We start from the raw sequence: 17,516 nt of genomic DNA, 5'->3' as shown, positions 1-17,516 counted from the left end.
ACTGGAAGTAGTCGGATCTGCCAACGGTGAAGCTGACCCTGTAGCATCATACTCAGACCCATATTCGCTTGACCCCTGAAGTTTAGAACGAGGATGAGGCTAACTTAAGGCTCGTCTCAAAACATATTATCGAGAGCCAAAAGAACAACTGCACATTTTTAACGGCGCGTCGAGATTAGCAAAGCAGTCATTGTTTGTGCATCACAGCAAGTTGTAACTTTTACTTTCATTCTGTGATTTCCATTATTCCATGTTTCCGGATTCCACAAGTTTCCCAGTAATTCAACTTACATGGAGCGACGCTGTCGACAACTCGGCAAAATTGTCGTGATTGTCGAACACAAACATCCACTTTATGTTTTATGTTTACCACTTTATGTTTTGTTATGATTTGCAAAGCCGTGCTATTATATAATCGTAACATACGGTATTCCTTAAACCCTATCCTGCAAAAGTGCTGTTGCAGCCGCTAATAAAAACAATAGGTTCTTGTGAGACTGTGACGTAGTTTTTTCTTACATAAAGGGGAAGTCCTCCTTCCCTGGTTATCGTATAAGCTCTTGTACACACTGAGCATTTGCATGGCGTTACATGCGGTTTTCTGTTAACGTTGTTAGCGAGCTAGCTTTATGTTTGTTAATTTCAGGCACGATTGATGGTTCGTGGTTGAAATCATTGATTTTTGAAGGGACCGCGTTGAAATGACATAGAACGAACACAGGAATAATACTGTGAAATTCAAAAGAAAAATGAACTAACAGCCTGTAATCGACTAATCGCCGAACACAAGTTAATCTTACATCACAGACACATGTACCAACAAGAAGAAGTGCTGTTTTGGAACAGTGTGCAGACGATCGAGGCCATTACAGAAATTGAGAAGCAACGCGGCGAAACTTGAAGTTTGGCTTCATCGACAGACCATAGTTTTTTTATTCGCGTAAAGCACCTCGATAATGATGGATGTGCAGCCCTCATTTGCAAGGAAAAAAATTTGCCAAGACTTGTAATTTCGACCATTTCCTGACTATCGGTTGCTCGCACAATACTCACGGATCAATCGATACGGCAAAGTGACAATTTATCTCACAAGGGGATTCGATTACTCCACTCACGACTGCTACTGGAATTGGGTCCAGCTAGCCTGTGTATGACGTGAATAAAATACTTCATTAATTTTAGTCAAAACTTGGACAACGTGCATAGTGTGTAGAAATCAATGTGACAACGTTCCCTGACATTAAATTCCGAGGATGGAAGTATTACGCTGTGCAATGTGTGTTACCTTCATGCTCGGAAGTATCAAAGCTTTGCTTGTCCAATTTGACCGGCTGATATGTGACAGGCCGCTTTGTAAAACGTTGACACATGTCAATCGTGAATTTGACTACAGCTTTAGCTCACTACCTAGATTTGGTCCAAGTCTATTGATAAAAATAATTTGGTGGACGCGAGGTGGACGAGGTGGACCGCAATTTAATGGAGTTATCGCTGGATTTATTCCGGGAGAAACATACTGCCGATCGCTTTCGTTCACGCCACGCATGCGCAAATGCACAGCAAGATGTCAGAAATGCGACGACGGCTTAGTTCTGATCGCACTGCGATCATCTCACTCAAAGCGTTTTATACAAAAAAGTAACATCGATGTGTCATAACCTGCTCAAATGACTTTATTTAACATAATCACCGACTTGAATCAAGTGAACCACCCAAACTTGGTGTATATCTATATTAGGCTGCAGTCATTAATCAGACAAATGATGGTGAAGGGATGACTGGAATAATAGCGATTGAAACCTTTTTCAGACCCCCCCCCCTCAAATACCCTTCAATTTTCGTATTGACAAAAAAAAATACGAGGTGCTTGTCATTTAAAAAGACAGAACCATTCGCAAAACTGTAACATACGTTCTTTGTTTCCACCTCGGGGGATCCGACAGCCTGGTACATAGTTTTCGCGCACCGTGGGCCGGAGGCCCCGGCAAATGGTCAGAATGTCATGCAATTTGATACATAGCAAAATCATAGGAAGATCTAGATCTCGTTAGTGGTTGGTGTCTCAATAAGTAATGGCCATTTGCATAATTAATGAATTTGATATTACTTTCCAGGCACTTATACTGTCCCAGGGTTAAACTAGTAGGCGTGGCTCACAGATCGTGAAAACATTATTTAACGAATTACTGTATATTATTGAGCCACACATCAAAATTCATTACACTCAATGTCAAGGGAACCTCAACGCCGAACAAATACCAATACTAATAGCTTCTATAGATATAGAGTATAGTGACTAAAACCTTCGCCTGCTTTAAAACTCTCTTGTTTTGATGGAGCTTGATCGTCGTACGAGCGGAGCAAATCACATTCGACGTTGGACGTGTTTTAATAATAGGTTTATTAACTATTCTGTACATATAAAGAACCTTGTCATTGCGTAAGCTGACAGAGTTACTCAGGATGGTTCACCTCGGGACAAGATAGTGCGGGCTTACGCTGAAAGACAAAATGTGTCGCAAACTTTAAATAATTTATAAGATGTGAGAATGAAAAAGTTCGGAGAAGAAGAGCTGTGGAATTCAGACAAAGGCCATGGTTTTGTGATGAAAACACTATTCCACTATTGTCCGACCGTGGAATGGTGATTTTTCCACGGATGCGGGCAAATTTCAAAATTTGAGGCGTTGGCCAGAGTTAATGGCAGCTATAACTTGTTTATTGTAGGACTTCACATGCCTCTTAAAGATGCAAAGATATTTACCCAAATGAAAGATGTTGAACTAACGTATACAACTCTGAATATTAGAGGGACTAGCCTGAAGTTAGTAAACTGTTCAGAAGACAAAATATTATCCATCAACATTGATTGAACGAGATATCCACTCTTAATGTTACTTGGTGCTCTTCGGCATCATGGTATGGTCGATGTATTTAGCCTGCAACTTAAAGAGCCATTCCTTATGATCAATTCCTGGTTTTCGGATTGCTTCTTGTTGACGCTGAGTACTTACCATATGGTGTTGGCTTTTTGTTTTCCATTGAAATGATTATCAAGTTAGTCAATTTGGTTTTAGATAAAACTGATAAATGTCCTGCCCCATTAATAAGCGATTACTTATTTTATCCGGTGTAGTGGTGTAGAAGTGACGTTGAAAGTCCTGAATAACAGGTAGTCCTTGTGTTGGCTATTTGCATTTGTCAGTGTATATTACATGCGGCAACACTTGCTTCTCAGACTTCTAACTTGCAATGCACAGTGGATGCCGACAGATGGAACACGGCATGTATTAATTTGTTCTCTGTAATATCTATAGACCGGTATCCGCGAATCACAGCTTACCATCTTCCTGTGATTCTCTATACATCAGTAATCTCGTGGTTCTCTACACATACACAGTCCTCTACACAATCGATCGAGTATTCATGAACCATCGTACATTTTATTATGAACATCACTACACGTATACGTTGTGCATCTTCCACAATATCGACAGTTACCCAACACCCCCTTATGTTAAACGTAAAGAGACAAGTAAAATCTATTTTTCATTCACGTATTCAGTTGCCAGGTATAACCAGACGCTGTAAATATTTTCTCGAAACGCGAAGGTAGATGAAAATAGCGTTGTTTCTTTAATGTGTGTTTGAAACAAGACAAAGTATAACCATCTGTGGACGTAGCAAATGTCACATGCCTTATTGAATTTTAAATAAATGTGATTATATCTGTTGAAAAGGGGATTTTTGTGTCAAATGCAAAGCAAACAATCGATGATTGATGCCAACGGATGATTTCATTCCAGTGATATTCTTCACACAGCGCTCAGTAGTATTCACGTATGTGTATGTACGTGCCTGGCTGTATTTGCACGTGTGCGTGTGAAACACTGTAAGTGTTGGTAATGAAAAGATGTACATGTCCAACATGAAAAACATGAGTCATATAAGTGTGATGCAGTGTGGGATTGGGTCCGTAACACATGCATTTCTGGTAGAATGGTGCAGTATAATACCAAGGATTTATTTTCGCTGCGTTGCAGTCTTGTATGCGACACAGTACAGTAATTTAAATTTCTGAGGCACGTATTACTTCGCTAAACGGAGAGGTAAAAAAAACCCTGCATCATTGTCTGATATTTGGAGCTTTATTTTGAATCATGCAGTCGTTTTCAGTTCCATACATATTAATTAAATGAACAAAATATCAAACAAGTTACAAGTTCATCTCTTTGAAACTACATGGACTGAAAGATGAAATATCTCAGTATTGATTCGATTGACGATTTGCGGAACGTTCAGCCAACCCATCCAAATATTAAGCATTCTTCATCCGGGTTAGGGCCATCTGTGCGGTATACTTCAAATTCACAAGTGTCAAAGTCCAGAGCCCCTACTTTACATCCGCGACTTACTTGGCTAGGATAGGCAGGGCTTGAAATCAAAGGGAAATGAAGATGTCATAAATGGGCGATGTAAAAACCGAGCTCAGAGAGCCGTCATTGTTTACTGTCTGGGGGTTGGAGGAATTACATTCGAAACTCCGAAAATTCGAGTAACCCTCCTCACACCAGCCCACCTTAATGAAATGAGTAACCCTTCCCTCTCAAACATTGAAATTTTGACTACCCCACCGTCCCCCACTTGGAAAAGCTAAATATCAATGCATTTATTTGTATAATTTGACTGATACAGCAACAGTACAGACCTTTCAAATCTCGGTTTACACTAGAATATTATCATTGATGCCCTCATGGCAGTTGAAAAAGGTGAAATCAACAAAACGAAATTTAAAGTCACAGAAAAACAGGAGATGGAAGATCACCTTATAACCAATATCTAGCCATATGGCATTGTTTAATTTGGATTGGTACGGTTAAATGTTAAATGTCAATCTGGTTATTGAACTTCAGTCAATTCAAATCTATATTTATGCGATAACAAAGGGTAAATTCACAACAGATCACAATGTTTAGCAAAAGTCAAGATACAAATGGAATTTACACACACCGTACTTTGTTTTTTTATTGTCCTGTTAAAGTATTTATTTGCTTTGTATTTACCGTGTAAAAGAGCAACATGTACTTTATCAAATAATCATTTATATGCATAGAATGCATTTAATTTATGCATTGTATTTATTTGTTTCTGCAATATTGTGTTTATCAAGAGATTGGCAAAACTTGTGTCAAAGACGAAAGAGAAAATAAACAAGACAAAAACAAAACAAAAACTTAATGCAGAGATTAAATTTACATTTGCTTGAAAGATAGAAGGAATCTCTATTGCTCAGGTATTTTTGGACTCTGACAAAAATTGCATAAAGATGATTTAGTTATCGAGGCAGTCCCTTCTTTTGTATACTTTGTAGAATTAGCATTCTTTACACATTCTCCCCAATAACCAGTACCCTAAAGAACAGAATATAGATAGTTCTTATTCCTGATCAGGCAAGGATACCAATTTTTTATCATCAAATACTGAACAAATACTCATTTAGTAATGATAGTCAATATATTTGGTATACATATAGTCTACCTTAAATTTTACCCTACTTTTATGAAGTTGTATCATTTTTATATTATCTATAGGTTTTTTTTCATTATTTACTATTTCTGTATCATTTCATAACTGCACTAAATGTTTCATTACATTTTCAAAAAACTTGAGTAGCGCCCTCTTCCTCTCCACATTTTGAGCAGCCCCCTGTAGCTTTCAGTTTTCTTAGTGACCCACCCACTGATTCCTCTGACCCCCGCGCCGTAAATAATGACGGCTTCCTTATAGATTATCCACGGATGTCGATAAAAACGTTCTATTTTACAGCAGCCGTGTTCTTTTGGTCATTTTCATGTTATTAAGATAGTACGCGTCTTGAAAGTTAAAGACCTAAACTATTACTCAAACTTTCCCCTATGAAACTTTCAACCATTCTCTTACCAAATCACGGATAAATATCAGGGGTCACCGTGAAAATGTTAATACTAGAGAAGCATAGTGCCCTACATTTACCGATGTTTGAAATTCAAAATGGCCGGCATCCCTGTGTGAACTCAATGGAAACGTAGATGCTAAAGGAAATACAGTTGTGAGTACTTGTTGAAGGACGATTTCGCTGTTTTGGTGAGCAATTTTCGAAACAGGGTGATCAAACATTTATAATGATTGTATTCTCACAATCACTCAGTGGTTCTCGACTTAAATCTATGCTGAAATGAGTTTCAGAGGGCATGGGGTAATTTAATGGCTTGAGTGAAAGTCAAGGGAGACGGTAATTGTATGCCTTAATTCAAATAGTATTTATCAGTTGGTAAGAAGTGAGCTATACAGGTAGCAATGTGGTTTTAACAATGGAGGGTGGGCCGCTCCATTGTCTATGTTCTAACAAGCTCTGTGCAAACGATGTCGAGGGAAATTTCAGACAGCGAATGTAACGAGCAACTTACAATAATACGCATGAATAGACGTAGAAACATAGCGTGACACTAAGTAGAAGTTCTCTCATAGTAAATTGGCTGTAGCATTTGAACTTTCCTGAAAACGGTGCTCGTTATACTTCAACGGATACACATAGAAAAGCAGTGGACGCTACCGCCCTCTAAAGTTTGACTCACGTGCAGCATTTCTCCGTTTTACCGCTACTCAAACAAGTGCAGGTCAAGCAGTCCTCCGCATCCCGTACAGTGCCCGGTGAACACTCAGCAGCTGTGCGATGATAACAGGGATGAGAGTTAGATTAAAAATGAAATCTACTCACTATTATCAGTTGAATTATTCTTAATCTATGCCTTCTTTCGGCCATACTTTATGCCACGTGATATGTGTCAGTATGAACTCTAGGGGTGCTGTCTTCTCGTTGATTGTACTTTAGTTTTTCCAGGTGTTTTCGAACAATTTGATTAAATATCATGTTCCTCAACCAATGCCTAGTTTCAACGCAGGGCTGTATTGGTGGCCACGATTCACGATAGTATGCCATCATGAACTAACCATGTATGGAAGTCAAGGAAGTAAGCATTCATATACATCATATTTTTCTGATAAGCTACAGTTTTTATGTGGTAAAGTCAGGGTAGCATATTGCTCTACTCAAAAATACTTGGACAGCAGGCTATTCTTACGTCACTTGTGATTTAACCTTGTCAATTTCACTTCATGATCGTCAGCATTCTCTTGTGCTATACAATTGTGACATTTTCGAGTCCGTCCCATTAATTTTGACAACAATTATAACAACTTGACAGTTTTGTCCACCAAACATGGCGATCCAGATCCTGCTATTATGTAGTTACATGTGAGTTGTAAATAGCGCCCGCTATAAATTAATCAGTAATATAATTATTATCATATTTTGTTGTATATTATATTGTGTACTCTTACAAGTAACACTAATATAATTTCCGGTTTATTCAATCGATGGCATCTCCAACTTCACATATTTTCTTTAAATAACACAGCCACAAAGCAAGAGAAGAACGTAGCCTTGAGCTTGACCCCAGGCCCAGCAAGCTGTAGGGTAATGCCTGCCACTCAGTATAAAATATGGCCATATCGGATTGTCTTGTACTCGGTAAATTGCAAAACTGTTGAAAATTAATTTTCTGATTAATGTTGTCGTTTACTGACATTTAAGGCCATAAGTGTCGAGTTTCTCATTAGCTCCGTCTATGATTAATTCTAGTACACGTAATAGAAGACAGTTGACGTTTTTATGGTAGACCAGGGTCAAAGGTCATCGCAACGCCCGCAGCAATGACTGCAGTTGCTGTGCTACGGCTTACAACAACTGTCCTCGAAAATAACAAATGAGGCTTTTAGATATGGAAGTTATGTAGGTGCTTCCCTTATGGATAAGGGGTCAAATTGTTTACCTGTTAAACACTGTCCTGCATTATCTCAAGTGACTTGCAGTCTTACACCAACTTTAGCGGCTGCACTAATTAACACCAAACAACAACAATAACAATAACAATAACAACAACAACAAATACTACTACTACTACTACTACTACTACTACTACTACTACTACTACTACTACTACTTACACCTTTGCCCACAGGCTCCGTAGCAGTCTGCGATCATTGTTGCCAGGACAACAAAAGCAATGATTGTGATCTTCATGACTTTTTTGTAGAGAATGGTTTTCTGTTGCTGAGAGGATATATCCTGAAAATTCGTGACGATGGGGGAAGGAAAAAAACGATGAGGAAAATATTTTAGTATTTCATCATTGTTTAGTTTCTTTGGATTACACGATTAACTTACCTTTTCCAAACTCTTTGCATCGTCACTTGTACTAAGTGAAATAGTTCTTTCCAGACTGAAGTAATGATAACTTCTTTTATTATCATGAAAAATCTTACAGACTTTTTCAGAAGTTGATGACTTCGTCAACATGAAGTTGATACACAAACAAATCAACTTCCAAACGTTACGCTGAGTCGTACATCATGGACCCCTCCTGGCAACAACGTCTGCGTCGTCTATTCAAGGTAACACATTACGGCATCTTTGAGTAATTTTTGAATCTACAAACTTTCAATCATTTAGAGTGAAAGGCAATATTTTAATATGATGGTTTCTTAATATTTTGACTTCCAAGAAAAGATATGTGACATGTTTGCAGATTTACAGCCGCTTAAGTCGAGCGAGAAAAATTGATGTTTCCAGTCAAACCCAAGCTCAGGCTATTATATCTCGTAGCGTCATAGGAATACATGGGAGTATGTGCTGAACGTCATCAGAGGAATAAGAATACGTGGGGCATTGGTAAAAGGAAAATTTTATCACATACGACGCAGCATTTTATGACACAGGACAGACTTTTGGAATTGTTAAGTTTACAAGAGCAGAAAATGATAATTTCAAAATAATAGAAATAGAAACCTAACATTGAAGTACAAGAACACTTTACATTAAAAGGATAACACTCCAAGTGATAGATTAACTCAGGAGAAGGTTCAGAAGAAGATTGAGACATATATATGAATAAGTGACAGCAGAAACGAAAGAATAATGATGTCATAACAGGGAAAGTAACTATAATGTTGACATAGTCCACATCATTATTGTGATGCTACATTCTGTCAAGCGTTTTGCCAAAGTATAAAACCAAAGACTGAATATGCCATCGGACTACTTTCAAACCTTGCCCTTCATGAAATTTGGAAATCGGATTCTAAAAGAATTCTCATGGTAGGGCTTGAAATCATTGGATAAAATTGAAACATGTCGTAAGAAATAAAAATTATGACTCACCGCGGGGAAAACGCTCTTCAGAAGCTTCAGCAAGCAGAGAACGCCGAGAGTTGGTATGTCAGCTCAATGAGATTTGTCACCAATTTATACCTTACCTAGGACAAATGCGAGGATCAAATTTCAGAACTCATCACGTACAGGAAATAATATCCACTTCCCAATGTCCATGATGAATTTTCTGAATTGTAATTGTGCACTTTAAAGGAGGCGCCGTATTCTAATAATTATTTTTGGAAATTAGACAAATTACACGGTGAAACAAATCTGTTGTTCGTTAGAATGGACGACATGTCTAGATAATTATGTAATTACCGCATTGATGATCAAATCGCCTTCAAGGACAGGTCACCTTAATTGATTCCCTATTCGCACTTTCCCTCATAGCATGATTAATTTTGCTCATTTTTGTTTTGCTAATATATAAAAACAACGTCCTAGTTTGAGGAGATTGCACCGAAATAACAAGTGTAAACAGTTTTTGTCGAGGGTCTATATGTAAATACAACACAGTCTGTTGTATTCTTACCTTGTTGGAAGTCAATAAAAATGTATTTTCTGAACTTCTAGTGCAAAAGTGTCGATTCCTTTTTATGAAGAATAAATATTTGATATTCATAGTGCGAGAAACGTGCTTCGATTAAACAGATAAGTTCCACCATGTTATTAATTTCACTAGTTTTGAGGACTAGTTCGCTGGTCTATGTATAATTGGTCTTTGTTCCTGTTTTACCTTGTGTCATCCGTCAGTCGTTTTCACTTTCCTTCTTCCTTTCCTGCAAAAGTTTTCCAATGTCCTTAGTTCAGGGACACGCGGGGTCAAAGACATCATCACATTAAAGATAACACCAATGCATTTTACCATTGTCTCTCATTTGTGTTGGCATGTTCAAACTCTTTGATCTTATCTTCACCACAACCATTCCCAGTGACAGTACCTATAATTTATAATAATAGTTACACCTCAACCTTGTTGAACATTTAATATCCATTCAATATCCATAAGAAATGAGGGAGTACTTAAAATTTCTTAGTCTGGTAAAAAAAATTAATACTCCATTCTTGGCCAAGTTTTCCTCTGGAAAACTTTTTGCTATGCTAAGGTTATACGCATTATAATCTCGAAATGAAATAGTATTTGCTCGGTCTCTGCTTGGTAAAATTTTTAACCACTTCCTCTTAAATTGCTCTGTGAAAATTAGAGTTATTGGTCAAGGTTAGTTTTTAAATTAGACAGTACAATTGCCTGAGATCTACAAGAATTTACAGTAAAGCGAAGACTACTACTCCAGCTCTTTGTGTTGAAGGGGAAAACCTTGGTTTTTTTTTCTTAGCTTTCAAAATGTGATCGATGAAATAGGACTGGGGAGGACTGGCCATCAGTAGTTGCTGTAAAAAATGGAGTGAGTGTGCATATGTATGCGAAAGGACCATAGTTTGACCAATGCCTGGTGCAGAGTATTATGCTTTTCAAAGGGTTCTCTTCGTAAAGTGGCTTAGCACTCTAGCGGAACGCATTTGACCATATGAACAATACACCAGCTATGACATAACAGATGATAACCTTTCGGAGTACCACTTCATGATTTCATTTCATTCACTGCGATTTGAACAAATGTGAAGGAAATCATCACCATGGCACTAAATACGAATGATCAAAATTATGACATGATATTGAATGATGTAACCAAACACAAACTTCGGATGACAAAACAGCATGAACTTTCATTTGGTTGCCCTTAGGCCAAAAAAGAGAAAAGGATTTTATTTTTTCCGACTAAACATCACAACTATGAAAAAATCAAACCAAAAAGAATCTAAGTTACAAAGTGGTCATATTAAAAGTGAACAGATCGTCTAACATATTTACATTCAAAGCTATGTCATAAAATTGTATCATTGTGATACTCTTAGACTAGTGACAGTGCCAATGAACTTGATTCAGATATGTCTTATAGTAATGAAATAATAGTACTACAAATGACCGCCCGGTTGCTATGCGCGTGTAGAGCATGGAACACCTTATGATATGTTTGACGACTGGGTCCAGACATGAAAAATGTTGAAGAAGATGGTCGTCTTTGATTGTGTCATGAAGTACAGTCGACATGTTTATGCATGCTACAGCGTGAGTTGGTTATGTGCCAAGTTTATAACGAATTCGGTTCACGCACGCTCAATTAATTGCTGCAGATAGATCGACGGAGCCAAATTCGTCAAAACGCGAAGAAACATATACGTGTTTGTTTCTCGTTCTTTTGTATTAAGATTCAAGTAGAGCCGTTCAAATAAGTGTCTATATTTGTTTTATCAGAGGAAGTTGCTCTCTGGTTTCCAGAACATTTTATATTAATGGCTTTGGCACTGCCATGAAGTCAGAACAATTACCGTAATTCGACACTTTGGCGAAGGCTTGACAGTAGCATCAGAGGTGATGGCCAAAAACATTAAACTAAATAGTAATAAACACAATGTGAACTAATTTGGGATAATCGGATGGTGAAGTAAGGTCGTTTTAACCTACAAATGTAACCTCATCTGCTTTTCTTTTTAAGTTTCACACTCGTTTTTATGAGAGATTTGTAATATCGCAATATTCAGCTATGTGGCACCCACCACTTTTGAGAAATTTGAAAAATATGAATTTCCAATTATCTAAAATTAGTTCCAATAACTACATATCTGTATTGTATTGTTCTCCTTGAACGCACCTCGCTGAAATTAAAGGGCTAGATCAAATAACAACTCGCGTTTAAGCCTTGAATGCGTGTCGACATTCGATTTCAATTGAAGTCCGGTAAATTCCATAAAGGGCCCTTCCTCAATTTCGCACGTACAAATTGCTATATGATGATTATGAATTTTATTTCTCTCGATCAAGTGAATACTCTGAAATTTCATCTCTTAACAAGATAATTATCTGGGCCTCATTTGCTGCAACGTTTATCGAGAGCAGGATGTAGCATGCGTTTTAGCTGTATGATTTCTGTTGAAGTTAAACTAAAACGTGTATGTTTACTTGCATTACAGTAACATACAAAGATAGAAATTGACAGATCTGAGAATGTGTAGACATCAAAAGGACAGTAGCTGCGCCTTCTGATACCATTTTACTTTTTTGTTTATAAGCTTAGTGTCTACTACCGTTCCTTAGTCTTTTTCCAAATGCTTGTTGGAATACAAAGTATTAGGCTTGTCAACTCAGCCTGTACATGTGTATAATGCATTGTTACTGTTCACATTGCGAATTCTGCTGCGGACTGGAGCTCGAATGTAAACAATAACAGTGCATTATACACATCTTATAATACTTTATGTCCTAAAATTTCCTATTCAAATACACTGGGTGTGTTTTTCACGAAAACCTTAAAACAGCTAAGCGGGTGGGGACGCAAAACAAAGAATTTAATTACTTTGGCCTAATGCATTGTTACTGTTCACATTGCGAATTCTGCTGCGGACTGGAGCTCGAATGTAAACAATAACAGTGCATTATACACATCTTGTAATAGATGTTGTGTTGACAATCTCAATACCGGGTGTTTCAACATCCTTTGGGAGCATAACAACAATTGCAATTGACATACCCAAATAAATATTGAAAACGTCATTAAAAGTTAAAGCAATTACCCTTTAAATGAAATGAACAAGGCTTTATCACATGTATCTCCAGTGTGCAGCAGCGTGCAAAAAAGTTTTGACGTAGTTCTATCGGGGAAATTTACACAAAATAAACGCCTCTATAGATTCTTTCTGCGATAAAAGTTGCATTTTTGAGCGCAAGGATTCATAGAGGACCTAATTCTGCCTATTCATTTTTTTTATTTGCTTGTAAATGTACGAGAAATAGAATTTTAAAAGAATAAGGAGCACACCACTGGCTTCAGAGGGTATGTTGGTTGAACTTCAACTTAGTATTCAGTTACCGGAGAATTCAATGTACATATTAGTGAAATGTATGCTACATTTTGTAAAATACTTACTAAGTTGCTCTGCAAATCACATGATACCTCCATTCGAGCTGTATAAAACAGCGAATTAAGCTTTTTCTGCTTTGTAATGAGATATTTCTCGACTTTCAGACAGCTGATCACCATTCTAATGGATTGTATAGAAAGAGAACCATTTTACATTTACGTTGTTGTTCAATCATGTTCAACCGTCTACACAGCGCATAACATTTCATTCATTATTCCCCAAGTTAGACTACACGGTAGCTCTCGCAACAAAGTCTTCCCTGAGGCGAAGTTAGAGCCTGAACTTCACTGATGTCTTCATCAGCAAACACTGTAGCTGGAAAATGAACTGATGAAGTGAGTATGGTAGTATTTGAAGAGTGTAAGTCAGTAAACGTAATATAACTGGGGTTCCCCTTGTATATCAAAGCAATTACATAAATGTGACACCAGGATTCCACTGTAGTTGTCAAATCATTCATTTATGTTGCTCGACATCAGCATGTACACGTATTATTTACATTGAGGATACAATGAATGGGGTATAACATGCTCACCCAATATGACATTTGGGTTTAATATAGTTAGGTCCTTATGTATTTTAATACATTTTACTATATCACGGTGGGTGTTTTGCATCTTTCTTATTTCTTAGCCCTTACATGGTTAAAGTCGATTACATACGTAAGCGTTCTCCAGCCTGTTATAATTGTAGGGAGGAGGGTGGTGGGGTGGCAGTCCATTACTACCATGATAAGCTGATTTTGGATTGCGTGCGCGAAATGATAGGTGCCGCATTCATGCATGACCAGAAATGCTGATGGTATGATATGGAAATAGAATAAAATGATAGACAAGTTTAATTGGATGAATATCTGTTCCCTGTAACTAACTTTGCTAATTTCGCTTTTGTTATAAATTACTGTTTTGTTATAGTAGCATTCTAAGATTTCATTCTTCATCATCAGAAGTTAATGGGCTCGTATTATTCTGGCAACCCTAGATATCTGTGTCTGTATGCCTCGGCGTTTTAGTCTGTGCTATGCCTACTTCTTGTATTCAGTAATTTGTTTTTCCAGGTCACGTCAGGTGACCTTTACACATCGGTGTCAATGTACTTATCTATCGGGGGCAGCTCGCACTTTTCGCTAATTGTTTTTTATCCAGAACTTTACACAGGGATCATGAACTGTCCATCAGAGTTCTAACCTAACATCTTTGAGTATATGATAAACGTCGACAGGGGATCATTTCGGAAGCGTGAGCTTGTAAAGTTGTCCATGGGGAATACAGTCTGTAAACAGATTAATCTTATGCCCACGCAATATACCAACATTCCATTGGTTGGATGTATCTTAAATCTATTTAATTCTAATTAATCACTGTGTCGTCTGGATAAAGAAGTGTCTGGCAGGAGATTTTTCGATAAATTTGACACCACGTAAATTTAGATTAAAACTTATTATCTCACACTCTTTCCGTTCGCCACAATGTGTAATATCATGACCGTATATGGACAATTTTGCTAAAGATCGTCGCTGCTAATGTACAACCTGCCTATGTGTTATCATTTGAATTCTTTCGTACACTCACCCCACGGGGAAAGGTGTTGTCAGAGAGTGAGGAAAAGATTAATCACCACAATTTAGATGAAGCGTTGATTTGCATGAAAAACATCAAAATAGTTTATTGGAATGACACATCAACTCTGTCCGTTTAATCACCTATGTATGACCTGCGTGTAGATATTTTATCTAAAACGATTCGTCAGAAACTTCCAATATAGATCAACAGAGTAAAGGAGAACAATTTGAATCACGCCCTCACACTTGTTGCCATAGTCTAGCTGCGCCTTGACTTGTCCATCGTTTTCGGCAAAACAATTTGACCACCTGAAAATCTGGTCATCACCATTACATAGACAGCCACCCGGAAACCACCAGTACTTTTTTCTATAATATCGTTGAATTTTGCCGGCAGTTTGATATTTGGGCTGATTTCTAGGAAGTAAGGCCAAAGTAATTAAATTCTTTGTTTTGCGTCCACTCTAAATGGGAAAAGATGCGCGTCTAAGCGGCTGAAAAACACACACAAGAAAATTAACACAATGTAATTTGATTGCAGCAAATAAAAAATTGTAACAAAATTTTCGTTCAGAAAAGCTAAGCGGTCATGTCCTAAAATTTCCTATTCAAATACACTGTGTGTGTTTTTCATGAAAAGTTTAAAAACCTAGGCGGGTGGGGACGCAAAACAAAGAATTTAATTACTTTGGCCTAATTAAGCATCACAGATCTATACATTTGAGTCATTCACGATCTCGGAAAGGTAGGTTAAATTTTGGTCAATAATAATACGTTTATTGACTGCATTTTATTTATATATGATCAAGGTAATAAGCGATGTATCGGTTGAGGGCGTAAGTTTAATATCGTCGTTAGTCCAAGAGCCAGAGGCTATCTATTTACTACGATTTACGAACTAAAACACAGCTGCTCCTTTGTCGATTTTTGGGGGACAATATTAGCTCAATGTACCCAGAGTAATAGTGCAGGGGCCTTTGGTACTTGTGCAAAGCCAAGTTACCAAATATTGGTCCATATACAGTCATAATATTACACAAATGCGAATCGCGCAGTGATTGCCTAGAGACCATTGGTCATAAAAACTGACGCCTGAGAAACGTCGTTCAGTGCCGCCCCCTCCCCTCCCCTCTTAAAACGGAACTCCGAACCGTGAAACTGCAACACAGTTCTTTTTGCGATTTTGGCGTATGAAAAACGAACTGAGGTTTAACCCCTCTCCATAACCGAAGAACTTGTTTTTACAGGCGTCAGCTTTTATGATCAACGGTCCCTTAGATATAGTATGATGGACAATGAAATACATTTCGAAAACAGATTTCGATTCGTTTTTGGTAGGCGTAACCTAAAAACTTGTTAAATGTAAGGAAGAGTGTGCGGAAATGTGGGGAGCGTATTTAGAGAAAATTCTGTGAGGAAAAGGGCAGGGATTTTCCAACCATACTATCCCTTGTATTTGTACACGAGGTTGATTCCTCTTATCAGCACAATCCCTTGTATTACGGTTGGCCAAATTATCAGCAGGTCATATCAGGAAGTGACGTTCGAGAAGCTACGAAGGTCACTGGTTAAGGATTTCACTGACTTAAATTGTTGCTATTTCTATAGTTTCCTTCCTTAATGTCATTTGCTTTGCGTTGTACGTCCGTATTTATGAAACTCAGTCGCAAATGCCAAATGTTATTGCTTTGTTCTTGACTATGACTGCTGTCCTACCTAATGGCATTGGCTTCTTTGACGTTGTTCCGGTTACCTCGCTTATGCAAAATATTACGTCAGTGGCCATCGATCTTTTTCTCATCATAAACGTCGGTTGCTTTATCCGCTGTCTGTGACAAGTTTTTATCAAGTTCATTCACTGAAACCTGTGTTGTTTGTTCTTTGACCGATTTCAGTGGCCTACTTTACGCTATTCTAGCCTTTCCATCCCCATTATTTCACCAATGTTCCCTATGTATCGCGTGAGGAATCTTTCATTCTCATGCGCGCTAAGGCTGCGTTCACAAATAACGATTGGGGGGGGGGGGCTGGAAGAATCGTGATTGAAATCTTATTTTTTTTTCAGATCCACCCTCAATACCCTAAAAAAGTTTTCAAATTCCCCCCTTCATATCATTTATATGATCAAAATTTTTTCAAGTCCCCCCCAACTATCACAAGCCCGCATATTTGTAAAGGATGTGCATGCAGAAAAAATCAAGTATTGCGGCGTTCCGCTCACAGGTGTTCTTCACAACCTGTTATTAGCAGTTTGTAAAGTAATATTCCTAAGACAAGTTCTTAAATTGATTTATTTTAAATGCATCTGTGAACTTTTTGGATTTATCGGTCTGAGCCAACTTGAGTTAATCCAACTCTGGCCAGGTCAATTGCTCCTGCCGAAGAGCACACAAAATGACGATCATGAGAGAGTAGGCAAATTGTGAATTCTGGCTATTGCCATATTGTAAAAAACTGAGCACGGTGACCTACCAAAAATTTGTTTCAAAAGTACAAGACATATATGAATTAGATGCTACTCAAAATTGACAATACTGAAAGGCTAAAATATTCCATCAAATAACTGTTTTAATCTCTGAAATTTCGAATTTAATAATGGCAAATTTGGTTAAAAATAAAAAAATCCATTTATTCACATAATTTTTCATATAGTCTTTACTGTTCAAAGTTTTACTTTTGTATTATTTTATGACAAGAATGTGAAAATTTAGAAAATTAACC

At 37.6% G+C, this 17,516-nt stretch overlaps 1 long non-coding RNA gene across 1 annotated transcript; it reads right to left on the bottom strand.

Annotated features, from left to right (window-relative positions):
- Positions 1 to 4,129: 4,129 nt before the first annotated feature.
- On the bottom strand, positions 4,130 to 9,383 carry LOC139139942 (uncharacterized). The gene is made up of 4 exons (XR_011553911.1): positions 9,260 to 9,383; positions 8,047 to 8,167; positions 6,615 to 6,705; positions 4,130 to 4,434 (listed from the first exon to the last, which is right to left on the bottom strand). It is a non-coding gene; the product is annotated as an uncharacterized lncRNA (long non-coding RNA).
- Between the last annotated feature and the right edge of the window lie 8,133 nt (positions 9,384 to 17,516).

Source organism: Ptychodera flava, chromosome 9 (genome assembly GCF_041260155.1).
Source record: "Ptychodera flava strain L36383 chromosome 9, AS_Pfla_20210202, whole genome shotgun sequence".
Taxonomy (NCBI): Eukaryota; Metazoa; Hemichordata; class Enteropneusta; family Ptychoderidae; genus Ptychodera; species Ptychodera flava.
Note: the sequence above shows the minus strand (reverse complement) of the source record. Positions and strands in the feature narration are given on the sequence as shown.